Source organism: Corvus kubaryi, unplaced genomic scaffold, assembly GCF_017639235.1.
Source record: "Corvus kubaryi isolate FWS band 111438036 unplaced genomic scaffold, C.kubaryi_AGA036_p1.0 37249, whole genome shotgun sequence".
In the NCBI taxonomy this organism is placed as follows: Eukaryota; Metazoa; Chordata; class Aves; order Passeriformes; family Corvidae; genus Corvus; species Corvus kubaryi.
In genome coordinates, this window is record NW_024581072.1 from 8,058,969 (window position 1) to 8,085,874 (window position 26,906).

The 26,906-nt window shown below is 41.8% G+C and overlaps 1 protein-coding gene across 2 annotated transcripts in view; it reads left to right on the plus strand.

The window, feature by feature from the left end:
• Nucleotides 1–5,113: 5,113 nt before the first annotated feature.
• LOC121662453 (MOB kinase activator 3B-like) overlaps nt 5,114–26,906 on the plus strand; it is a 37,848-nt gene continuing 16,055 nt past the window's right edge. Inside the window, exon 1 of one of the 2 annotated variants that reach the window (XM_042023611.1) lies at nt 5,114–5,265. The gene's annotated coding sequence lies outside the window, so the exon portion shown is untranslated. Of the gene's footprint in view, nt 5,266–5,361; nt 5,689–26,906 lie in introns of those variants that run through there. The other variant, XM_042023613.1, reaches the window with a different exon arrangement.

Consider the following 26,906-nt stretch of genomic DNA (forward strand, 5'->3'; position numbering starts at 1 on the left):
AGGGAAGGTAAATTGTCTATCTGTCCGACATGAATTGGAGTTGGACACCATGCTTTTGGGTTTAAGTTGTTCTGGCCATCCCTAGAGGGTGGCTAGGGGCTAGAAATAGAGCTAGTGATGAATGTGTGGAAGAGATACCTTTTTTTTTTTGCAGCAGGTACATGCCATATTGTGGTGGTACCAGCTCCCAAGAGAACAGTTCTTTCATCACTGTACTTCAGGCACTCCCTCAGCAACACCAGCATCCTCTTGCCTTCAGCCCATGTCAGCAGTGCAGCCACAGCTGTTCGCAGCCCAAATGACTGCCTTGCCTGGGCTGGTCAACACTCTGCATGTTTCTAGAACTATCTGAGAAGTAACTATGCTAGATCTGTGCCATACATAGGAATTTCAAGAATACAGTATGGTGTGAAGGACATAATATACTGTGAAGGAGCACTTGGGTGTTGAACATGTCTTTATGACAACAGGCTTTCACCATGTAGTAAGGTGGAGTTAAGTCAGAACTCAGCAGCATGTACAGCGTGGTCATGCTGTGAACAGTGAAGAGCTGTTAGAATCTTGAGTCAACTGTGATGGATACTGACATGAAGTACCCTCCAACTGAAAGGAGTGTAGGGAGGTAAAATCCTATAGAAAGTATATTTAGCTTTGCATACATTGTGGCTTGAACCTATTTAGAATTCCATTGATTGGTTGTCTGTATGTGTTGGGGTTTTTTTCTGCTTTCAATTTTTTAGGTTTATCATTTTTCTACAAATAACACAGGGAAGCTACGTCATGCTGGTGTTGAAAAAGGAAAACACTAATCTTAGAGATTAATATAGAAGAAGATCTCTACAGATACAAAGGGTACCTAAAGGGCTGAGGTAGAAAATGCCTTCTAACCATTGTTGTGTGCTTTGTGCTTGTGTATCTGGCCCTGCTTGAGTCCAGGTGGGTATTGCAACAGGCAGAGGCCAATCTGGTGTCACCACCTGGACTGAACAGCTGATTCAGGGCTTTGACATAAAATGAAACTAGTAAGTTTGATGTAGAATGGAGTAAAATTTCTTTCAAGTTTGTAGCAAAAATTATCTTCAAGTTTAAATTGGGTTTAACAAAGCCACAGCAATTTTTTGTAGACTCAAATCAAAACCATAAGCTGGCCATTTGAAAAAGGAAGGAGGATGAGGTAGGCTCTAACTTTATCCTTCTTTCCCAAGAAAACAGAGTTTATGATAGCATCTTGGTAACATATATGTTTGTATTCTTCCCATTGACCTCATTTCAACTTTGATTTTTCTAGCTATTTTTGTAAAATCAGTTAAGGGATAAAGATATAAAAAAATTTTGTTCCAGCAAATCCTATGCGTATTTATGTCAGGGTAGACAAAGAGCTGTACACAAAGTTTGTGATCTCCCAAGGAGACAATGTGAATTTAGTCCTACCAGGCACAAGACCCCAAAACAATACAAAAAACAGGCAGAGAAGAGCCAAGTGAAAATAACCCTTGTAAGCTCCACTTACAAAATTTTGATTCTTTCAGAGCATCCAAACACACCTAGCACCAAACAGCAACATCACAGTGTGTTGTTCCTACTAGTTCAAATTTTAACACCAATGTGATTTGTCCAATCTGTGTAATTCTCCATTCTGTATTCCCAACAGTGGAAGAGACTAAGCAGTCCTCAACCATTTGATGCTGTATTAAATTGCATTTCAGTTTGCTTGTACTGACAACAATTAATCTGAAGACCTACCTTTTTTCTTTTCTTCTTTTTTTGAGCTGTGTATTTTATGTGGTAGGAAGAGGACAGAGCCTTGACTTTAATGTCTTTGCTGCATGAGCTTAGAATAATAGGGCATAGATGACTGAATTGATTCCTGGTTAAACTCAGCTGAAGTAAATTGACTGATGGGGTTTGCAGTCCTGGTTTCTGGCTTCTCTCCCAGCAGCAAAGGAGCAACTTCCATCAAGCACACTGGTGAATGTAGCGATGGCAATGATCCAGAGTGCAACATGACTACAGAGAAGGGAGAGGCAGGCATCTTTCTGTACAGAAAGTCAGCTGTCCTTGATGTGCTTTTAAGCACTCTAGTCATTTGTGATGGTTAGAAAATAAAGCATTTGTGAATTGAAGTTCAGGAAAAGAATTGTGTCTGAAGTTTGTCCTTTCTGGGCTCTTCTTCTGTCACCAAAAATAGGTTCTTCCTAAGCAAAGCTTGCAGGTTCTTGATATGTTTTAATGATTATAAATCACAGAAAACAGAATGCTGTCCTCAAAGGCACTGTCTGTCCCTGTTTGAGTGTATATGACCAAATGGATCTTGTCAACTATACCTACTGCATTTTTGAAACATCTTTCCATGGAGCATTTAGAGGGATGCAAACTTTTGACTTTTGGGGATAATGGGAAGACAGTAACTTGTTTTGTTTGTCCAGTTGTTTTCCCAGGGAACTTGTCTGAATATTATTTTACTGTGTTACTGTTTTTTGACCTGCAATTGTCCTAGTATTATGTTTAGGTCTTTCCAAATGACTTAGGAAATTTTGGGTTTGGCATTTTCTTTTTTTTAACCTACTCCTTCTTAGGGCTGTGATCTCACAAACTCTCTGTATGCATGTTTTATTGTCTTTAATTTTGTACAGAGGGATATGGAACACAGTAACGTCAGTGTCAAACCTGGCTGTAGGGCTGGAAAAAGAATTGACTCACTGCCTGAAAGCAGGGAATTGGTAATGATATAAAAAAGCAGTTCTACCAGTGGCTTAAACCTGCTTAAACATTAGTGCTATCAGAAAGATTATTTCTACTGCTATTTGTTCAGATATCTTTGTGAGAAACACCTAATGGCTGCCACAAAAAAACCTAAAAAATTGTTTCCAAAAGGGTCACTTTTCAGGCTTTTCTTACTGTGTTTGTGAAGGTGCAAGGGTTACTTCCACTCTCTTTATTTGCACATGTGTGGAAATAGAAGTTAATCAGTCACAACAGAGTATTTCTTTCCAAGCAACCCAAACTCCCACCCCAGTCACAACATGCTGGCAGCTTCGTAGGTACCCATTCAGCTTTTCTTCTCTGGTTTGGCAGCCAGTAGTACCTAATCCAAGCTCTCGCCTTACAGGCCACAGATTCAGTCCTTCCCTCTGGCCACCTTAGGTTCTGCTTTGCCACATGGAAGCTGCTGCCTCACTGTCTCCCATTTGAAGAGAGACAGAAGTTGGGCCCTTCTGTGACAGCACAGCAAGGCAAGAGACCACCTTCTTTGCCTTTGACAGTGGGAAAGGAGGCCCAATATTCTTCAACAAACCTTGATTTGCTGTTATTTTCTGCAAACCTGTAAAGTGGGCAGTTCTTTGTCAATGTCTGCCACACTGCTTCTGTTCGCAGAACACCTTCAGTTTTGCATGACTGTCTTGCATCTTTGTCAGGCTGTATCCTTGTGGCTCTCTGCTGCTTGAAAAGAGGGGAATTTGGGTTTTGTTCACTCAGTGAAAACAGGATTTCCCAAACTCATTCAGCATTGCCGTTGGGTTTGAAATTTTTCCACTTAAGAACAGAGAGTTTGGCATATAACCACCTTATTTTTAGTTGGGTGTCAGTGAAATGGGTCTCTGCTGTTATTCTGTCTTTTTCCTCCCACCTCCTGCCTCTTTTTGTCTGTGGAAAAGATGGGTCAGATGGGAAGGTGTAAGAAATCTTTGTAGGCATGAAAAAGAAAGAACTTTTTGTCCAGGCTGTATATATATAGTGAACTGGGAGAATGTGTGTTATCGTTGGGTTTTTTCCCTACTGTGACAATCAATTCAACATAACTGCGAAGGTGAGTATTGCTATACAGATGGCTGTGTATCAACCTACTCCCGCAAATGCCATGGGTTAGAAAAACCAAAAATCTCATTAGCTGATACAACAGTAACATGGATACTGTTATTTATTCTATCTGGCAGCCCTGAGATAAGGGACTGTGATCCATGGTCTATGCTGATGACTACCACATCAGCTGGGATGGTGCTGTGGAAGGCAAACTCCTCCAGAGTACTGTATCTGCAAGGAGCCCTGTGAAGGAGGGTCATGGGGCTGAGGTTTTCCTGTTATTGCTACAGGTTCCACAATAGGTCAAAGTTTCACATCTGTTGCCTAAACTGAGCTTAAGTTTTCTCCCAACTCTGCGCAGTATGGGATGGGATTAGGCCTCTTCCCAGAAGCTGTGGGAAGTAATTGTCCTGCTCTCCTCTGCACTGGGGCAGCCTCATCTTGAGTCCTTGTGTGCAGTTCTGGGTGCCATGATGGAAGATATAGATCCATTAGAGAGGGTGTAAAGCAGGGTCACGAAGATGGTGAAGGGCCTTGAGGGGAAGCTGTGTGAGGAGTGGCTGAGGTCACTTGGTCAGTTCAGCCTGGAGGAGAGGAGACAGAGGGGAGACCTCACTGCAGTTACAACTTCCTTGTGAGGGGAAGAGGAGGGGCAGGCACTGATCTCTTCTCTGTGGTGACAGTGACAGGACCCGAGGCAATGGCTTGAAATTGTGTCAGGGAAGGTTTAAGTTGGATATCAGGAAAAGGTTTTTCACCCAGAGAAGGTGGTTGGGCCCTGGAAACAGGCTCCCCAGGGAAGTGGTCGCAGCACTGAGCCTGACAGAAGCATTTGGACAAAGCTCTCAGGTACATGCTGTGACTCTTGGGGACATCTTTTGCAGGACCGGGAGCTGGACTTTATGATTCTGATGGGTCCCTCCCAACTGAGGATCCTCTGTGATTCCATGGGGCACGAGCTTATCCTCGGGCAGGACCGTGTGCGCTGGGACAGTGTGTGCTGGGGCTGGACAATGTGTGCTGGGACAGTGTGTGCTGGGGCCGGACAATGTGTGCTGGGACGGTGTGTGCTGGGGCAGTGTGTGCTGGGGCCGGACGGTGTGTGCTGGGGCAGTGTGTGCTGGGGCAGTGTGTGCTGGGGCCGGACGGTGTGTGCTGGGGCAGTGTGTGCTGGGGCCGCGGGGCGCGCTGGACCCGGGATCCCCCGAGTACGGGCAGGGGCACAACGCCCGCGAGGGGGCGTCCTACGCCGCGGGAGGGCCGCGCGGAGCGCGGGGACCCGGGGCTGACGGGGGTGGCGCCCGGGGAGGCGGGCCGAGCCGAGCCGAGCCGAGCCGAGCCGAGCCGAGCCGAGCCGAGCCGACGGTACGCGGGAAAGCCAAGCCAGGCTGTCGCGTTCTTTTCCCGGCCCTCAGTCGAGGAAGGCACCTGGAAGGGCGGTGGCAGCGCCCAGAGGGGTGCGAGGTAAGGCGGGGGCGGTTGCGATGGGTCAGGGCGGGGCACGCGAGGGTAGGGTCGGTGCCACCGCCTACAAACTTCCCGCCGTGAGTGGGACGCGTTTGCGGCGCGGCAGCTGGCCGCACGCTCTCCGCTGCGCTCGGTCCGAGCGGAGGTGACAGCCCTGCCCAGTTCCTCCCTATCCCGCGGGGACTGCCGTGCGCGGGGGCTCGGCCGGTGCCCGCCCCGCCGGGAGGAGCTCCTGCTCCCGCAGCCGCACTGCCGTGGCGGCCCCGAGCCTCGTCCTTCGGCAGGCGCGGGCGGGGGGCGGAACCTGCCCCTGGTCCCGGCCGGAATGACAGGTGCTGGATGCTGCCTGAGAGGACGGGACGGTGCTAATGAGCGCGCTTCGCTCCGAGCAGCAGCCGCTGGGCTACAGCCCGCGCGAAGGTGCGCTTTCCCAAGTGCTCCTCTTTCCTTTTATTTTTTGTGGGTTTTTTGTTTGTTTATTTGTTCGTTTCCCTTTCCCTCTCCCCGTCCCGTCTCAGAGGTAGGTCGCTGCGTGCTTCCTCCAGAGCTTCAGGAGCCGGCTCGGTGCTGCGCGGGAACCGCGGGCTGTCTTGGACCTGTTGCCCACGGCGGGTGCCCGACAGCGGGAGGGACGAGCTGGGCCCGGCTGGGCGCAGAGCTCTCGCCGCCTCGCTGCACTGTGCTCTGGCGCAGGGAGGCGAGGTCCGGAGCCCTGCGTGCTGCTCCTGTTGTAACCGTATTGAGCAAAGGGATGGGAGATTCAGCCGGGAGCTTGTCTTCTCAGCAAACGCTGAGGCACAGCCTCTTGAAAATGGCAATTTTGCTGCACTTTCTTTAATGCTGTGGACGAAGTTAGTGTTTCAAGAAACCTGCCGTGCAGCTGATCTGCTAGGTCTTTTAGTTGTGGAAACAGAGGTTCAGGGTGCTGGATTTTACTTTTAGTTTGCAAGGTTACTCAAGGAAAAATGGTTTGTGTTAAACTCCTTGTTCCCTAGTGGAACACAGTGTTTGAAATCCCTGCAAGTCTTTGCAATCACAGTGTGACAGCCTGACAGCTGGCTTCTCAGAGACTGACCCAGGGTTTGTCATGGAGAAATGAGTACTTGCCAGTGCAAGGACTCGCAAGCCCTAGAGCTACCTCCCTGTTGAGTTAAAAGAGAAGAACTGTGGTGCAAGTACAGAGCGGCCCTGGTTAGCAGAGGCTCCTGCAGAGTCCTGCTTGAAGCTGATTGACCCTGCAGATCATCTGTCTTCTGGCAAGACTGCTGCCAGGTGGCATTTGAAGATGTAGAGGCCTTCTTGCTCCCATTTGATGGTCAAATCAGCCTGTTCTGGGGCTGGTTGTGGACAGCTTTCATAAATAAAATATTCTGATTGAATATTTTATTCATGTATGATTATCAAAAGGACAGAGGTGTTTGAGGACCCTTCCCACCCCTGATTAGATTTCAGTAATTTCTTGAATAGGCAGCGGGATTACTTCTATTCTCCAAGCCATCTGTATTTTACACACAGATCTAATATGTATTTAATGGGTGATACTTGTGAGACAATCTTCTGGACATACCTAACTTGAAATTTTATGGACTGGTTGCACTGCAGTAGAAAGAGAAGAGCCTGTTTCCCTCTTTTCCACAGCAAAGCATGTTATTCAAGATTTGCATACTTCTCTGAGTGGACCAATAGTTGTGACAGTTGTGCTTCCCTGCTCCGTGGGACACAGAAAAGAGCATTCCTGGAACACAAAAAAACCCCCACATAACAAAAAACCAAACCACACCAAAAAAAAAAAACAAAAACATCAGAAGGAGGAAACTGTTTTGTTGTGGTTTTTTGTTTGTGGTTTTTTTTGACAGAGAATATGCACATCTGAAAGAGGGGTGTAGGGTAGAAAGAAAGAAAGAAAAGGAGTACAAGGTAGAGTACAGTCAAGCAATACTGAGTTACAGAAAGTGCTAAAGAGAAAAGGAGGTGGGTGCAGAATAGCATGATGTTGCTTGGCATCCAGCCTCTTGGAATGATGATTTTATACAGTTTGCTGGTGTGTTGGTGTAGTAGCTGGTGCTGCTTAGAACGCCTTAGTGAGTGATGTGAGACTTGGGACTGGACCAGATCACTTCAGGTTCTTTGCTGGTGTTTCTCTCCTGAAAAATATTCTTTATTAACTGCCAGCAAAATACTTGGCATTTTTAGGTCCCTGGGGAAAGTCCTTGCGCTCTGTAATAGAAACAGAGAGAAGCAGAGAGGTCCAGGTGCCCTGGGAACAAGGATCACAGAGTCATTTGGAATAGCAGTTGTTTAAAAATGTTACAGGAAAAACCAGTACATGGTACTGGTCTTTGTTTTATATTTAGTCTTTATCAGTCGTTAGGTAAACTGAGATTTCAGATGGAATATTTTTTAGTCAAAACACAATGTTATTTTCATTCTTCTGTTTTAGGGTATTATCTCAGGATTAGATGCTTCAGTAGTACCTTTGACAGATAGATGAGTGTCTTGTGAGCCTGTTCTGAGCCAGGGACTTAGGCAAGGACTGTCCAGATAAGATAGACAGAGAAACCTAAAATGAGTAAAATATAACTGGAATTTTAAACTATGTACTCTAGAAGTAGATTTATTTCCAGAGAAATTTACACCATACTATTCCACTAAAGTGTTCTGGTGATGGGTAATTAGTATATTAGTATATTAAAGGAGAAATACTTACAATGAACTACAGGTATGGCTGAAGATCAGTTAATCAGTTATGCACAGAGTAACTGAGAGGTTCTTTTAAAGGCATTTGGACCAGACAAGGAAAGCAGAGGATGTTTTGGTCCCTGTTCTTGTTACCCAGTCTTGCTGCCACTGATGTCATGAAGATTTTTGCCTTTTCTTTTATACCCCTGTTATACCTTTTTACAACTTCTGTATTCCTAGTGCTTTTTGCCTACATTCTTGGACTTGTTTGTCAAACTGAGAGACTAAGCATTTTAGAAGCTTCGTAGCCAGGGATCAGTGTGCCCCAGACCCCAAGGTCGTCTCCAGAACACATTCTGTAAACCAAGATAGAACCATCCAGGGGAAGGTTCCTTGGGGAGGGGGGCTCACTTGAGCCTCTCATTGGGGAATCTTTGATAGATATGCTAATTAGTAAAACCTATAATGTTATACCTGATCCTTTGGGGTGGGCATTTCGGTAGGGTGCATTTTGATGCATATGACCTGGACGTGTGCACCTGAGGATCCTTAAAATAAATACCAAGGTAAAATCCCTTTTCCCCTTCTAACCGTGTATGACTCTTGATTTTAAGACCAGGAAAAGGCATCACCACACTCCCCTTTCTCTTTTGTGCTGGTTCTCAAATGCAATGGGTGTTCTTCCCTGATTTTAAATCTTTACCTTTGAACAAAAGTATGGATTTAACTTGTTTAGATATTTTGGATAATTTTCTGTTGGTCTGATGGGCTCAGGAAAAGATTCAAAAAGTATTAAAGCAGGACAAGGATGTGAGATTGGAAAGAGGGAAAGGGAGGAAGAAAGGATGTAAAACTGGATCATCCTGTCTTGTGTACCATCAGTGTTGTTTGATTTACCCTGGAAAGATAAAAAGGGACTTAGGCTAATCAAGTAGCTTAATGGGAACACACTTTTTAAGAGCAGGGGGCTCTTTGGCCAAGAGTTTGTAAGATCTGTTTGATCTAGGAAATCTGTTGACAGTTTTAATTTAAGACATGTGCCGCTTCTGCTGTTGAGGGCATTTGCTTACCACACCAATACAATCAAATAAAAAAATATTTTTGATTTTTGATTTTTTATTCTGAAGATTCCACATATCCTTATGCTGACAGAAATGCAGGTTTTTAATCCAGAAAGACTTTAGTAAATTCTGTGGATAGTATCATGCAGTATATCCAGGTGCTTGGTAGTAGATGACCACTTCCATCTTAAAAATAACTCTCTTTCCACTGTAGTGAACAATAGTCTTCGATTTTTGTTTTTGTGATTTAGTACTTACTACCATTGGGGCATACAAAAACCAAAAAAAATATGCAGCTCTAAAGATTTAAAGCAAATTCTAGCAGATAGATGAGTGCAGTCTCTGAACCAGTGACTGGAGAGGGTGATGAACAGGTGTTTAAAGCAGCTTCATGAGCCCTGATACCAGGCCTTGACTGGGTGGTACTTCCAGTGTGCTGAAACTGGAAAAGTGTGACTGGGTGCTGATTTCCTGCCCTTTGGTAATTCATTCCTTACTTCAGCTCTTCATCTTGGGAGAATTGCAATTTATCTTTTCCAGCTCACAACTATCTGTATTTCAAAGTAGTACAGCCTTTCACTGATCAGTACAATATGGTACAAATGTTAGCAGTGATCGTTTCAGGTGGTGCTTCCCTGCAGAATATGAACTTTCACTTTTTCTGCTTTTAGCCAGGAGAAAAATCAAGAGGATCTTGAAATGTAGTCAATTGGTTTTTTCTTAAAAGAAATTAAGTGGCTGTGAAATTGTTACTAATTCTAAGAATGATAGAATACTATTTTCACTTTCCCATTTTAGTGTCTTTCTCCCAGCCCACCCCCTTTTGTTCTTATACCCACTGGCATGGTATTAGAGTGCTTGATTAAGGTAGACATTGAAGTGATGTCTATTCACAGGGATATCAAAGCCAATACACTAAAAAAACCTGAACAAACAGATGTGGTTTTGTTTCTTTTGGTCTCCAGTTACAGCAGTCATAAAAAGTTACAAAAAAGTTTAATCGTAAGAGTTATGTGTAAAACAGTAGTCTAGAATTTTTCATAGAAACATTCAGTACTTAATTTTTAAGTACTCATGTAAGGAAAAAAAGTCAAGACTTAGTTATTTGACTTCAAATAGTAGAAGACCATACTCAGTTTCAGAAAATGCAACTCTTTCCACAGGAGTAGAAAGTTGCATATTGGTTTGTCATGGAGGGTTAAGACTGAATTCCAGGTAAGAAATGTGAAAAAAGTATTGGTTACAGTTATTCTTTTTTCTTCCATAAGACACAGTTAACTTTAACTTGTAAAAGCACAGGTTTTTTACAGAGAGCTAGCATAGGCAGTTCTTAAACAACTGTGTTCCCTATAAATGCTTAGCTGATATCAGTTAGGTAAGCTTACCTGGATACCCCAAATTTGCATCTAATAAGGTCTCTATTTCCCCCTTTCAAAAAAACCCAACTAGCCTGCATTTTGGGAGTGTGAGTCACAACTGACAATAGGGAATTCATGAGTAAATAGGCATTATCTATTTTATATTGATGGAAGTACCTTCCCAGAAGGACAGATGAAGGAAGTGAATGTTTCCACACTGTCCAAGGATGGGCTTTTTTTAGGTCATGGTGCTGTCATTACCTAACCAAAACGTGCTGCGATCCCATGAAGAACTGATAGAATCCAGTTGGAATCCAGTAGACTCTGCAAGGTTGTTACCAGTGGTATCTGCTGAAGCTTCTGCTGACTCCTGACATTTTAGAGACTGGAATCCAAGTGCAGAACAGAGCACAGAAAGCACAATATAAATATAGGTACGCTGATACAACCTTACATCATCTTGCCTGATACATTATGCATAGGGAAACCTCAAGGTCATGGGCTTCAGTTCGTCACCTTCCTTGAGTTTAGTATCCAAAGTTGGTTTATGTTAATTCCCCACAGTAACCACACATTAAAAGCAGCAATTAAAAAAAAAAATCAGAATTAAATGTACTTGAACGTATTTTGCAGACATCAAACCTCACTTAAGTGTCAACATAGTTGCCAAGTGTTTAAATTAATAAAAGAGACTGATTATTGAAGTTGGGAACATTATCTATGTGCCAAACTGATCTTATGTTCCCTATACAACCAGTTAAGAACTAAGCTCTTCTGTTGGTGATTGGAAGCAGAATTATATTCAGGAGTCTGAAACCCATTCTTTCCTCCCTGACTCTGTAAAGCAGGAGCATGTGAGAGAAAAGTGGGTGGGCCTGATCTCCCTAGCCCAGTGTCTAATTTGGGTGCCTAAAATTAGGCAGTTGTAAATACCCTGTTGTTGCATTCCTGGAATAAGGAATGATACCATTCCATTACAATAGCTGCATGCAGAATAAGTTTCCCTTTCTTTTTTTCCACCCAAAGTCGGGAGGGATTTTAAGATACATATTTGATTTGAATAAAGGAAAGGAAGGCAACCCGAGTTACAGTCCAGCCCTCAAACTTCTTAGCAAAATGTTGACATTCTGTCCTCAGGAAACGGTAACAGTACATTGGAATTTTTTGTCAAAATAGTCCCTTTTTCTTCCCCAGTTCCAGAAGGCACAGAAATATATTAACTCTTTTCTTCTTAGATTCCAATTGGACACATTCCATTTATGATAAAAATATACAAGGAATGAGATATGCTTGAAGATGAGGTGGAAAAAATCCATGTCAGAAGTCATCCAGTTTTCTAATATATATAGGGAGTGGTACAGAGATCATAGGGTATTCAAGGTGTCTTGAGTAACAGTTAAACTGATGAAGATGGTAACTTGTACTGCTTGGTTCTGCCTGAATGAAGGAAAGAAAGATGGGAGAGGAATGGAAGAAATTTGTTAATATCTGTGTTCATACAGTAGTTCTTTTAAAATTAATTTTGTCTGCTTATGAACTTGAAGCACATTGAATGTGTACATATTTTACATAGTCTTGTGAATCATGTCCTGAAAATCTATGCTGTAATTATTCAATATGCTGTATAGAAAGCTGTATCTAAATCTATCTATATATCTCATATATATAAAAATATATATTTCTTATTATATATAAATATAATAATATCTCCATATAAATATATTTGGAGAAATGGAAATATATCTCCATAGGCTATGAAGACAATTATACTTGTAAAATAAGAATCAAAGCTGGTAATTGACTTTTCTTGTTTGGGAGGACTACCTATCATTATTTTTTTAGTTTAAAGATGTCTTGGTCATCTTAAATTCTCATCTGTTTTGCAATTTAGGATCTTCATGGTGTACAAGACTACAGGAAGGTCTGTCTGCTTTATGCATGTCTGCATCGTGTACTTTTTTCCTGAATTAGTGAAATAATGCAAAAATAAAATCTATGCAGTGTCCACATGTAGATTTTTCAGGTTGTAAAACAACTGTTATATTATGTGTAAAGACCACAAAACCTTTTTTTGTAGTGCAAAGAGACAATACAGGAGCAATATCCACTTGTATTCTTAAAGAGCTTGTCTACCACAGAAGCAGTGATACCAAGTACCCTTTCATTTGAGTACTCTGCGGGTTTAACTTAGAGCACAAGTTTGAAAACAAGCCCCAGCTATCAATTTGAAAATTATTAAAATGTGGAAATGAAAAACCTATCAAGAAGGGGGAAATTACTGTATTATTAAAAAGAAACAAAACAGAAGATTTTACCTCTTTATGTAGTTTTTTTTTTCAAAAGACTGTCAAAAATTATAATACATGTTCTCAATTCCATTTGAACTGCTTCCCAGGAACAATGGCTGTATTGCTTATCTTTTAGGAAATTGGTGATTCTTTGAAAGTACTTTTTTATGCTGTATGTAGAGCTTTTTAGGATCCATGTTTGAAAAGTGTTTCTTGCCTTTGATTGCTCTTCTGACATACATGTTTCCAGTTCTTCAATTTGATGATGAATTCCATTCTGGAATTTCTCAATCTTGCTTGTATTCCAAGCATCAACATGAGGATTTTTGCTAAATAGTTGGAAGATCTGTTGAAGGAACTCATAGATGATCCTTATAATGTTCTTCTGTGTGACCCTGGTAATCTCCATGGAGAATCTGAAATCAGTTGTTTCGCTGAGGCATTGCTGAGGAAAATAACCACCCATTTTCCACAGAAAGTTCATTATATGGTAGTTCACTTTGGTTCCTTGGAAAAGACAAACTGAACATGAGATTTTGATGTACAATGCCAGTATAATGCAAATTTGCACTAAACTTCTCTGAGCCATGATGGTCATCCTGATGAAGCAGTCAGCACTATTGTCCTTTCCTTTTTGCAGATCTGTCAGCTTGCAGTTTCTTGGTTGTCTTGTCTTGCTCACATGCTTCTCTTTCACATCTCTGAATTTATTTTATCTGTATGACATGCTGGGTATTACTCACTGTGTAGGAATTGCTCTTTCTATCAGCTATGGTCCTGCCAAGGTTTTCAGTTTCACACAGTTGCAAAGGTTTTGCTCATTTCTGCTTTGACTCTGTTTAATTGAAAAATGAGTAAATCAGTCAATCTAGTGATTCAGAGGCTATTGGCAGATTAACAGGCTAGAATCTGGTAAGAGCATTACATCTGCTCACATTCTTACTAGAAGAGGCAGTCCTGCTTGAGAAATTTTACTTTTATTCTTAAATTGGAAATGACAGTGGAAAAGAATCACATCCCTAGCTAACATATATGCAATCAAAGCAAGATGTAATTTTGTTGATTTAACAACAAATATCTTTTTAGTAGGATAAATTGTTTTGTTTGGGGAATGGCTTAAATTTTATTAGCAGAATAACCTTGTTGTTGACACAACATTGACTCACTAGGGGCATATGTTGCTATGACTATGTTGGCAAAAAAAATCAGTACATACAACTCTTAAGACAGATGCCTTTTTCTCCAAAATCTTTGATAGTTCACTGTTTAGAGTAGCTTTGTTCTGCTTCATCACTTGATGAATCAGTCTCAATTTTTAGATGCATTAAGTAAAAAAAAGAGGAATTCCTTACATTTCAGAGTAAGAAAACTGTGGTTCCGAAGCTTCCTCCTGTTGTCTGAAGTTCTTCACCTGGTGTGTGAGAGAGAGTCTGGCTCTTCTTATCCACTGAAATGCAAAAGAAAGCATCTTTTAAATCCAAACCAGTCAAATAAGTATTTGTCCACAGTTATTTGGTTTATTGCTTTTAAATCCTGTTCCTTCTGGCTCTCTTGTTCCTCTGAGGTCTGGGTCATTAGTAAACAGATTTGAGCCTTCTGTGCCTTTTCTTATGAGATACATAGAGCTTTCTAACTCAAGCATTTAACTTGCATAATAAATCTCATCCTACAAAGGACGGGGACGTTCTGGCATATAGAAACTCATGAGTCAGTTTAGTGTCTCCAGTTGTCCACTCTGTGAGTTGTAGGAATGGCCATAGAACTGCCCCAAAAATCAGTGCTGTAACTTTACTGAGCCCTTACAGATAGTTTTTACTGAATATGTGGCTCTGCTATTTATCAAAAGTTCATTGTTTCTCTGGTTTTACTGGAACTAGAGGGTCTATTGGGGATTCCTTGATATTTTCCCTGGTCTCCTCATTCATTGTAAAAAATTCTCCAGTATCATAATGTTTGCATCTTTTCAATGACCCTTACTGCCTACAAATATCACATTGATTCAGACCAAAAGTGTGTGTGTGTTTGTGCAGGGAAAGTAGGGGCCTTTCAGGCCCCAAGCCCCCTGCTTGTTCTGCTTATTTCACCTTTGTAATGCCAGTCTCTTTTCTTTCCACAGCAACATCGTAATCAATCTAGCCTGAGTATGCCCCCAGTTGGGGTTATCGGTTAACACTTTCCAAAGGCTGATACATTCCTTCAGGATTGTCTCAGTACAAACCAACAGATCACTTCCAATTCAACAAACACAAAATATAAAAAAAGGACATGTATAAAACCTGGCAGACCCTTGTTGCTTGTTTTAAAGATGCCTGTATCACTCGTTGATTATTTCCCTGAGTCTGGCCAGCAACAGGACTAAAATCCTTACTTCCCATATGCTCTTTATTTTGATCCATATTCTCTTTATCCATCCCGACTCTAATGTTATATGGTGTGAAAAGGAGGGAACTAACATTCACACATCTTCTGCCTCATTCCCTCTGGAACATACAATCTTTGCCTTTTTCTATTTCTCCTTAGTACTTGGTATCAGCATGTCTCATTCCAACATACACCTTTTCTGAATACCTGGGTCTCTACACAATGTCATAAACCATCAACATAAGCCAAAACTGATCCCATTTACCAAGTCAGCAGTAAAACATCAACTCCAAGATAAAACTGCAACAAACCATTTTCCCCATTCTCTGACTTATGAGGCATCCACCACTGATTACAGTATTTATTCATTTTATCTTTAGTTATTGGATCTTCCCCAGCTTACTCCAGTTTTTCAAAATAAAACCCCAAGGGCTACAGGGTGGCATTGCTGTCTGGTTTGCCAATACCCAGTTGCCCAATTTCTTTATCCTTAGGTCCAGACCTCCAACACAAATAATTTTTTACTCTCTGCTCCGACTCCTTGTCGTCAGAGAAAGGACAAGCACTGTCTCCTATCATGCAGTTTTGTGTGTAACAATTTTAAAGCCTAGGCATTTATTTATTTATTTCTCAGTTCTGATCCCCTGTTGTTAGTTACACGCTGCTCTGACCTCATGGCAGCAAAGATAGGAGGACCCCTCCCCTCTTTCACACATTGTTTTTGTTGTGTAGTGACAGTTACTGTTCCAAACCTTCCTTATCCAATTTACACAGAGCTTGAAGTTTTCAAGTACCAACCCTGCTGGTCAATTACAACAAAATAAAATTTGATACTCACCAGTCCAGAAATTCACACCACTTTCCCTTGCTCAAATACCTCTGGAGTGTTACACCTTTGAGCTGCTCACTGCCTCAATACTGGAGAGGATTTGATGGAGTCTCCAGTCAAACTGGTCCAAATCCTTTCTGATCTGTTTCTCTTTAGCTGGGGACAAGAAGATGATCCAGGAAAGGCTTTTTAGCTCTCCCATTTGGTTCACCAAGACTGTCGTCCCAAAATGGATTCTTTCACCTGTTAATGCAAGAGGCTGATCCATGTACAGAGCTGAGGTATTTGATTTATTTACAGTTCTGCACAGGAAGGGGTGCTGGGTGGCAAACCCACAAACCCAGCACATAGGCTATCAAACTTTTTACTATTTCTACATTTTAGCAAACAAAGGCATTAATGTTCATTCATTACAAGTTACATAGTTCTCTTATTAAAATTAATATTAATTAGTATTCTATCTTCTCTTGGTTAAATGATTCCCTTGCTTCTTTTGCTAATTAGTCTGCATGCTCAGTCTCTCTCTTCTGTCAGTCAGTGGGTTTCTTGAGTCTTTTTCCCTTGCCAGAATTACCTTTTACCCAGTTGGAGTATTGGCTTTTTTACTTCTTTATCTTGGGAGTTCTGCCAAATGACCTTGTGGCCTATAAATTCTGCATTGTGTCCACTCTCAGTGGTGCATCCTTCTCCCTCAGCTCTGCTAACCTCCTGCTAGGTCTGTGTTCACCGAAGCATGACTATTAACACGACTTGTTATTAACTTTAACAAGACTTTTCTACAGACAAGTAATTCATCTTTCTAGTACCTAGATATCACTTCCATTAAAACAAGCTCTCAAGGAGACTGAATTCACTTGTGTTGGTAGCAAAATGTCCCATCTTCAGGACTACTCCAGCTGGGGTAATGCTGGAATTTGTCTTCCAGTGTCTGGCTGATGTACTCCTCTGACTATCAAGTCTTTGGGTCAGGTTATAGTAGGACCGCAGATAGCCACCACTGGATGCATTGTAAGCATCTGAATCAGTCTGAGCCTTTGATAATAACAGTTCTAAGAAAGTGCCACATAAGCACTGTGGCTTGAAATGGAAGTGCTTGGTTGGTACCTGAATGTGCATTAGCAAAGTGCCATGTTTCTATATATCACTCATCTCCTCTAGTGCAGTACCAGCCTTTTGAACTGGTTCCTGTAATCACAATGTAGGAAGTCACTGGTGGTTGAAAAGGGAGACTGAGTTGAACATTAAGATAAGCAAAAATTACAAAGTATTTAGGCGGCAGATTTGCTTTTCTTCTTGTGGGAATCGTTATGGATTGCTAATTCTAAAAGTGAACCAAAGTGATTCATCTTTATGTTATTCAGCCTGCATCATTACAGGAATATTTGAAAAAGAATATGGAAAATGTATAAGCTCAGAAATATTTGATGTTGTCCTGATTTTGTGTGGGATGGGGTTAGTTTTTTTCCTAATTGCAGGTACAGTGCTGTATTTTAGATTCAACAGGACAATAATGTTGATAAAACACTAACGATTTGGCTGTTGCTGTCAGTACTGTTGTTTCCTGTGCTCTGCCAGTGAGCAGGTTCACAAGAAACTGGAAGGGAGCCCAGCCCAGCTGGAAGGTCAGCCAGGACAGCTGACCTGAACTGGTCAAAGGGGTATTCCACACCACAGAACATCATGCCCAGTGTATAAACTGGGGGGAGTTGTACAGGAGCTGCAGATCTGTCACTGCCAGTGGGTGATGAGCAATTGTATTGTGCATCACTTACCTTTCTTGGATTTTATTCCTCTTTATCACTATTTTTTGTGGTTGTTGTTGTTTATCATTATGATGATGATGATGTTGTATTTTGTGTCACTTATTAAACTGTTCTTATTTGAACCTACACGTTTCACTTTTCTTTCAGATTTTCCTTCCCACTGGGGAAGGGGGAGAAGTGAGTGAGTGGCTGTGTGGTTCTTGATTGCCAGCTGGGGTTAAACCATGACCGATGCAAGCAGTGAAGGAATTCCATGATGATCTTGAGATTAGAAAGTGTTTTGTTAAAAGAAAAATAAATCCTGTTGATGGTTAGGAGGACCCGTTATAGTCTGACAGAGTGCAAGATTGCTGTGGATAAGCAGTTTCTTTAGCAAACCAGCGGGTGACTTCAGCAGTTACACAGTAGTATCCTAGTAATATAGTAACTCTCCCACAGTTATTCTTGTTCTACTTCTGCTGATGCTAACGTTGTGTTTATACTGTGGTGTTGGCACAAATTGTCTACCCAGGGGTCTTCAGAGAAGTTAATTTATGAATGAAATTTGTGGAAGGGATGTGTTTGAAAGACTGGACAGAGAATCAGGAGGGCTATGGTAGATTTAGTGCATTGATTTGCCACAGATGTCTTTTTGGTTTTAATTTGCTGTACATGTGTATGGATCTTTTGCATTAAATGGAACATTGATTTAAATCAAGTAAGGACCAGTAGTTTGATGTACTATAGCAACATGAGAAACAGCTTAGTGCTTCATGACAAAGGTGGATCTGATTCACTGTTCAGTGTTTGTATTCTGTTTATACACTGTCACCCCTCTTTTCTTTCCATTGTCATTTCATAGGAGACCCATGAAATATTTGATTGTTGTGGAAAAAAATTAAAATTTCAAGGGGAGATTAGGCAGTATGAAGTGGTTGTAAGTGATGAAGGACAGAGTATACTGTGTAAAAACCTTCAGTTCAGGGTTGGGGATCAGACACCTGTTGGCTTTGTGCAGCTTATCTAAGGACAGGTCAGGACAATTGCTTCTCAGAGTAGCTGTGTTGTCTCTACCTAATATTATATATAACCCCCCTAATTTGGGAACATCTGAGAACCCACATGGAGATTACCACCTTGTAAATCAGAACTCTTCTTCCCTGAAAGCAGAGAAAGGACATACACATTCTACCTTGTAGTGCAAACCATCCACCCTGTGACCAAGCACCTCACACTGGTTCTCTCCTTACCTCTTTCTGTAAATAAACAAATGCTTTTCCTGTGAGAATGACATGAGTGGCTTGAATGAATAAATCAGAAACTATGCATCTGTGCTTTGGTTTCTGCGCTTCAGGATTTTGCATTTTATTGTGTTCTTGCCTCCTAAACACTTCTCTGAGGTCTGGTCGATGGACCAAGAGTTGCTGAAAGAACCATTTTTTTGTCTAGTGAGATAGAATATGGGGTTTGGGTTTCAGTTTTTTGGTTGCTTGCTTTTGTCAACAACAACAACAATAATAGTAATTTTTAAAATCTCTCTGTCACAGGTTTTGTAGGTCTGTAACAAATGTGAGCATTAAAATGTCCTGCTGTTGTGCTCACACTGGCTGTCATGCTTCAGTGAAGGCTAAAGAACTTTTGGTCTGAGGATCCCACTTTGTGCTAAAGCAGATGAGGATATGAAAATTTTGTGGCTCAGGCGGGAGCTGAAAACAAAATCCAGAGGATAAATCTGTAGGTCTAGTACAAAGGACTAGGAGTCAACTGAATGGAACTGAGATCCCAGATCTGTATTCACCTAAATGATACCTAGGTTCAAAGTTTCTTAGTTTTCCTCTGTTCTAACTACATCTTTACAAAGTAGATATATCTAGTTAGTACATGTCTTGTGAGTGTTATACAGTTTTACCCAGGCTGTTTGTCAAGATTGTCTAGTGAAAGCATTGTGAGAAATGATGAAAAAAGCAGAAAAAAAAAAAAAAGGCTGAGGCCTGAAAATCTGTTTTGATTTTGGGCAACCCTAAATTCTGAGAGAGATGCTACTTTAGCTTCTATATTGTCTTTGTTTCCCTCAGCATTGCCCTCTTTTCTTGCTTAACAAGTAAAAGTGATAAACTGTTAGTTTATGTGATAAAAACTTGCCTGTGCTCCACAAGGTAGGACAGAGAAACATTGGCAGGTGGAGAAGCTTTAGTAACCCTTTCCCCAGCTGCTCCTAGCCCCATCACCAGAGCCTATCTCCTCAAGCCCAGAGGAGCACAAGGGACAGTGACAGGCAGAGACCCAATGTAAGGATTCTGAGGAAAGGCCCCTTCCACCGTTGTCCTGGGGCAGCCTCACCCTCAGGATGTGGGAGAGAAATGCATCAAGATGAGTCAATGCTGGAGCACCTCACAGACTTCCTGGTTTTGCTGCCTGAAGATAGAGGACACATTGCAGCATACAGAGGAAGACTGTTTCAGGATTACACAGGACTTATTATGGGATGTTTAGGGGAGAAACCAAAGGCAGGGAAAGGATAGAACTAGATTGTTTGGGAAGGAAAAAGCATGTGAAAAGAGAGGGATGAAAAGGACTGGTCATGTTTAAAAAGCAGCTGGTCAAAACACTGCTCTATTGTGACCTGAAGAGCTTTATGCCCTCCCAGTAAACTCAATTTCTAAATATTTTCTCGGATGAGGGACTGTTTGACTTTCCAAAGGAATTTCCATCTGGCTGCATTGTCAGACTCTTTGAGTTAGACTTCTGTGACTAGTGTTCTCATCTCCTTGTAATCAATTGTAATAAACAGACTAATGTTATTGTTCATCCTTCTGTAAGAAGGTCATCTTGGCAGCTAGTGAAAGAGCGGTTATAAAACACTACCCCAGTAATAGGAGATGCAAAGTTCCTAATGCTTGTACAAGTTACTGCTGGTCTAGTTAAAGTTGAGGTTTCGTGTGGTTAAATAAGAAATCAAAATGCCATACTTCATTTGCTTGGTTTTCCTGTTGAATAGTGTTTTTGTTTCTGGGAAGAGTGCATGCATCACTTTATTTTGCCTCTGGAAAACCCTTAGTCCTGAATCACAGAATCCAATAAACATGATAGGGAAAGCCCCAGTGACTTGTTTACCCCCAGCTGCAGGGGAAATGTTTCACACTGAATGTATTTTTAGAGATCTTCATCAGCCAAATTACTCCTGGGAGCAGGCCTCTAACAGGACATGAACAATACCAAGCATAAGGTGAAGTTTTACTGCACACAGCCAAATTGATCTAGTGGTTAACTCCCACCCAGAGAGCTGGTCCTTTTTCTCTCCTGCTTGGCCTTAAGACTGATTCATCTTGGAAAAATAGTGTTCCTGGAAAGCCAATCACCTTTCCTTTCTCTGAGCAGGAATGATGGTGATGACAACAATTTTTTGCCTGTTTTTCTACCTTGAACTGGCTAATCAGAGTAAAGCTCATGGTGGCACATGGGAATGACCAGAAGAACATGTCTGTTAGTGTGGGAGCAGGATCTGTTTTTAAAAGGAGACCTAACAGTAAGAGGCTGGAAACCTGGAATTCTGAGTTTAGGAGCCTGTGCTCTGTAGAAGGCAACCCGAAGTAATCATGTGATCTTCTCTCATCGTGACATCTACAGAGGGAAGTGTTAGCTATATTGCAAAGTGTCTCAGCGCTTCATCTCTAGTACTTGGATGTGAGACTGGCTACAGAATGTAGAACAGATCAAAAACTTCTAAAATCAAACTAAAGAACAGCTAAAAAGTGTAACAGTTTCACCTGAGATTGCTGGCTACTGTATGAGTACTACAGATCTCTTTCTTGGGGTTGATGGCAGATACAAGTCAGTTTGTGTTGTATGTTCACCTGTATAACTCTTAGAGGCTACAAGTGTGCATCAATATTATTCAGTTATATATTATTCCATATTAACATCATTAAAATAATTTTATTCCACTATATATATATGCACTGATTCTGTAGGCTATCTTGTATCATCCTCATAATAACAAATAACAGAGTATTTCTCATCACTCAGGTTGGGTGGAGGACAAGTACTATTCTGATATGAGAACATCTTTGTATTGCTGACAAATCCTTTTTATGTCAGCATGGCAGTTTGCTTGTGAGAAATGTCTTAACAATGCAGCATGGCTGTAAGGAGACCGTTAACTAAATAGTGATGCAGAATTGCCCTGCCATAGTGAGGTAGAGACTTAATTATATGTGCCAGTTGTGTTTATAAATTTTAAAATTTTATTTTATGAACCAATGAAGTCTTATTCCGGACCTCTTTTGCTTGATTCTCCCAACACCTTTTCCTTGTGTCTTCTCAAAGAAGGTAAGGCAGAGGATATAGTGTAACTGATTTCCAACTCAGCATCCTTCTGTGGTGTTACAGCAGTGATGGACGAGGGAAGAGCAACAGACATCACCTCCCTGGACTTGTGCAGAGCATTTGATACAACCGTGCTTGTCTGTAAACTGGAGAGACATGGATTTGACCCTGACATTAGCTCCGTTGAGTAGAGCATGATGCTAGTAACTCCAAGGTCACGGTTCAATCCCTGTGGGCCATTCACTTAAGAGTTGGATTTGATGATCCTTGTGGGTCCCTTCCATTTCAAAATATCCTGAGATTCTGTGATTTCATGGATGGACCACTCAGTGGATAAAAAATTGGCTGTGTGGTTTCTCTCAAAGAGTTGTGGTCAACAACTCATGGTCCAAGTGGAAAGCAGTGATGAGTAGCATTCCTCAGAGGCTGGTATTGGGACAACCACTTTTTAGTATTTTTGTTGGTTACTCAAGACAGTGGGATCAAGGCTACCCTCAGCATCTTTTCTGATGACACCAAGCTGGGTCGTGCAGTTGGCACACTGGAGGGAAGGAATGTCATCCAGAGGGACCTTGACAGGCTTCAGAGGGAGGGCCTGTTTGAACCTTGTGAGATTCAACAAGGCCAAATGCAAGGTCCTGCACCTGGATCAGGGCAGTCCCAAGCACAAATACAAGTTGGGTGGAGAATGGATTGAGGCTCCCTACAGAGAAGGACTGAAGGGTGTTTGTGTGTGAAAAGCTCGACATGACCTGGCACTGTGCGCTCACATCCCTAAAGCTAAATGTGTCCTGTGCCGCATCCAGAGCAGCATAGCCAGTAGGGTCAGGGAGTGGGTTCTGCCCCTCTGCTCTGTTCTGCTCTGCTCTGGTGAGACCCCACTTGGAACACTGTATCCAGCTCTGGGGCCCTCAACGCAAGAAAGATGTGGACCTGTTGGAGCAAGTGAGGAGAAGAGCCACTAAGTTGATCAGAGGGCTTGAGCACCTCTCCTATGAAGACAGGCTGAGAGAGTTGGGGCTGTTCAGCCTGGAGTGGAGAAGGTTCCAGGGAGACCTTACAATGCTTTCCAGTACCTAGAGGGCCTTATAAGAAGGCTGGAAAGGGGCTTTACACAAAAGTATGTGGTGATAGGACAAGGGGGAATGGACTTAAGCTAAATGATGACCGGTTTACGCTAGATATTAGGAAAAAATTCTTCACTGTGAAGGTAGAACAGGTTGCCCAGTGAGGCTGTGGACTTTCCATCCTTAGAGATGTTCAAGACCAGGCTGGATGGGGCTATGATGGTCTAGTGGAAGGTTTCCTGCCCACAACAGGAGCATTGGAACTGAATGGTCTGTAAGGTCCCTTCCAACCCAAACTATTCTACTATTCTGTGTGCTGAGTGGTTAGGTTTTTCCTTTGTGTGGTTAGTAGGCTTGTTTTCATCCTCATTCAGCTGCTAATTTTGTGTAGTCTGGAGGACTGAGTTTATTTTGAGGTTTTATTTTGAGGTTTGAATGGCTCTTTCAAACATCATTGAAGAAGATGATGGTTTGTAAAATTATTGTTAGCAAGACAGACACTGTGGACTGTGTAGAGTCTTGTTTCTAAGAAATCAGTTGAGAAATGTAATAGAGAGAGAATTAAATACTTTCCCTTAAAAAGTTCTTAAAAGTTAATAACGCACATAGAGAACTAAACAAGTCTAAGCAATTACTGTCAAGTGTCATGGCTATGGACTTTTTGTGAACAACTGTAAAATAAGATGAGAACCAAGAATATTTACATTGGCTTGGTTTGACAACAGGCATAATAACTGTGCCAAATAATGCTTATTTATTAGGGTTTTTTAGTTGTTCTTTTGTTTATTTGGGACTTTTGTGTTTGGTTGTTTTTCTTTCTTGTGTACCCTTCTCACTGTGTCATTTGCGTCTGTGTCCTGCCCCTCCCTCAAATGTTAGTGTTTCAGATTACCTTTGTTTCCCCTGGGGAGCTGCTCACATATGAAAATGGACATTACCAGCAATTCTAAAAGTCTGCCTTGCTAATGATCTTGGCTAAAGGATTAAATGCCAAATGGTTGCAGAAACACTTCTCTCTGTGGTTGATGTATTACTAAGTACGAAGTCGTTCCCAAGGCTGTCATAAACCTTGCCAGGAATTTGTGATCAGACAGGTTCCTGTAACAAGATGGATTCCAGGTCGGGAATAGCTTGAGTCACCCCATGAAAATACGACTGTGTCGGTTCTCCCACGTTCAGAGAAGTGCCTGCAGTAGCATCCATTCTCACAGAATCACAGAATGGGTAAGGCTGGAAGGGACCACGGTGGGTCCCACATCCGGTCCAACTTCCCCTTCACACTGTATCAGAAACAGTTTGGATTTCCTGCTTGAAGACCCCCAGTGAATCCAGTGATATTCAGTTCATTTGCTGGATAGATTGTGACTAGAGTGAAAACTACTTGTTTGCTACTTAGAATTTTGCAGAAGTCTGTCTGTGAAAGAACTAGCACAGAACCTACAAATTAGGTGGGTTCCTAAGCCCTTTCTTAGTCTTTGATAAGTAAACAGTTGGACTATATGGGAGAAGATCACTTCTGGAATTGGTGAATTGGCACAAAGCTTTTAATTCTGTGCCATTGGTAACTGGTCATTGGCACCCATGCTTATTTTGAAATTGCTTAGCACACGTGATAGGCAACTGAAGAGGATTGCATATGACAGATCAGTGTTTTGGGCAGCTTCTGAGCACAGGAACTTTTGATGTGCTGAAGCCAGTTCACTGTAATCCTTATTTCGAAGTCTATTGGAAGGATAGCTTCAAAATCCTTGATGAATAAAGAATGTATGTGTAGAAGATGTCAAGTTTGTGCTATGCATTTTTCTGACATCCTAAAGTTCAGATATTTCATTTTCACTGTGAATTTATTAGATCCAAAGGACTCCATTATCCAGTGGAAATTGGGATATATGTAGTTTTGTTGAGCAGGTTCAAGCTGAGTTAAACAGAGGGGCCAGATTTGTTTAAAGAATGTGTTTGGAGTCTAGCTTTATGAACAGATGGCAGCTCCAAATGAGGCAACTGTGTTTTTCTTCCTTGGTCTGCTATTGGCCTGGTGTGTGACCTTGGACAAATGACTTGCTCTCATATTTCTTGCTTTCATCTGCTGTTCTCAAAGCACTTGAGGAGACATATTTTTTACTCAAGACAGTGGTTTTGATAAGAATTTTGTGGTTATATCTTACAGCAAAGAGAGCAGTCATTTGAAAACCAGATCTTTCATTACTAAAATAAAGTAGGTTTCATAATCTGATTTATTTTGTTTATTGTACTGATAAAACTACCAAACACAACTTAGTTACATTAATGACCTTTATAGAATTATAAAGAAGGAAAATTTCTCTTAGACTGTATATCTCATTATGCTTTCAGGTGTATATTCTTAACTGCTACATTTTTCTAGTGCTTTGCATTAGTAATGTACTGATTTCTACAGTGTGGCGGATTGCAGGGGCAGTGTGCTGCCATTGGGATGCAGAGATCGAGAGAATCCAGAAGTGTAACATACAGTATGTAAGCTATTGCTGGCATTCTACTGTAATCCCTGAACAAAATCTTGATTTCACACTACCTGTAAGAGATCTTGTCTTGCAATGAAAGTGCTTAGGTTGAAAAGCCATCTGCTGAAGCATTTTGTCCCCTGGAATGGAGGAAAAAGAATAGGATAAGCTGCTAAAAAACATAACCACAGAGTATCCTGAGTTGGAAGAGACCCACAAGGATTGTCAAAGTTCAACTCCTGGCTGATATCTGTAGGGTACAGCACAGGGACTATATGATTTAACTCCTTCAATGTTCTTCTTTAGTGTTTTTTACTTGCAAAATCCTTTGCAAGTAAAGGGATTTTCTACTGCTTCCTGACTACATATCTAAGCAGCTTCTCTCTCTTTTATGAGGAGTCTGGAGGGTGCAGGATTTTCTTTTTTTTGCTTCAGACAATCTTGAATTCTGGTGTGTGCTGCTTTACAAAGTACAGCCACCCAAATGCAATCCCCAGGTCACTTTTCTAGCCAAAATTGCAAATTATTAATAATCAATCTCCTAGCAGTACAAGTGGACCACAAGCTGGGAGATGCCTGTGTAACCCAACTCTCCCACTCAACCAGATAGGTCTCCAGAGTCTCCAAAATTCTCAAGGCTTTTCCATTGAGACCCACTGCAGAATCCACATGGTATGAGGCATCAGAATCTGCTGTGATAACCTCAGTAACTGATAACCTCTTTCCCAGGTACTATATTCTGCATCATACTGTAAACTAACATGTTAACAAAACAGAACTTTCCAAATAAATAAGGGCCTGAGAGAGAACTGTGCATCACTAATAGGGCTTCTGTTTTTCGAAGTCTGTCCTACTCCTGTTCTTATCTAGGAACTAGTTAGGATTATAAGACAGTGTCATGGGTTGGCCGGGGCCAGATGCCAGGCACCCACCAAAGCTACTCACTCCACTCCCTTCTGCAGATGGACATAGCAGAGAAAATTTAACAAAGGGTTCATGAGTAAAGGACCAGGAGAGACATCACTCACCAAATACTGTCACATGCAAAACAGGCTCAGCTTAGAGATATGCATTGAATTTATTACTAATGAAATTGGAGCAGGATAATGAGAAGTAAAATGAGCCCTTAGCAACACCTTCCCCCCACCCCTCCCTCTTTCCAGCTCTACCTCCTACCTGGTGGCACAAGGAGACAGGGAATGGGGGTTATGGTCAGTTCATCACCCAAGGCTTCCCCTGCTGCTCAGGGAGAGGAGTTGTTCCCTTGCTGCACCATGGCGTGCCTCCCACAGGAGACAGTTCTCTATGAACTTCTTCAACATGGCTCTACCTCACGAGCAGCAGTTTCCTGTGACCTGCTGCACGTGAATCCTTCCCACGGGCACCAGTCGCCCTCTAACTGCTGCAGCGTGGGTCACTTCCATGGGGTGCAGTCTGCCAAGGACAG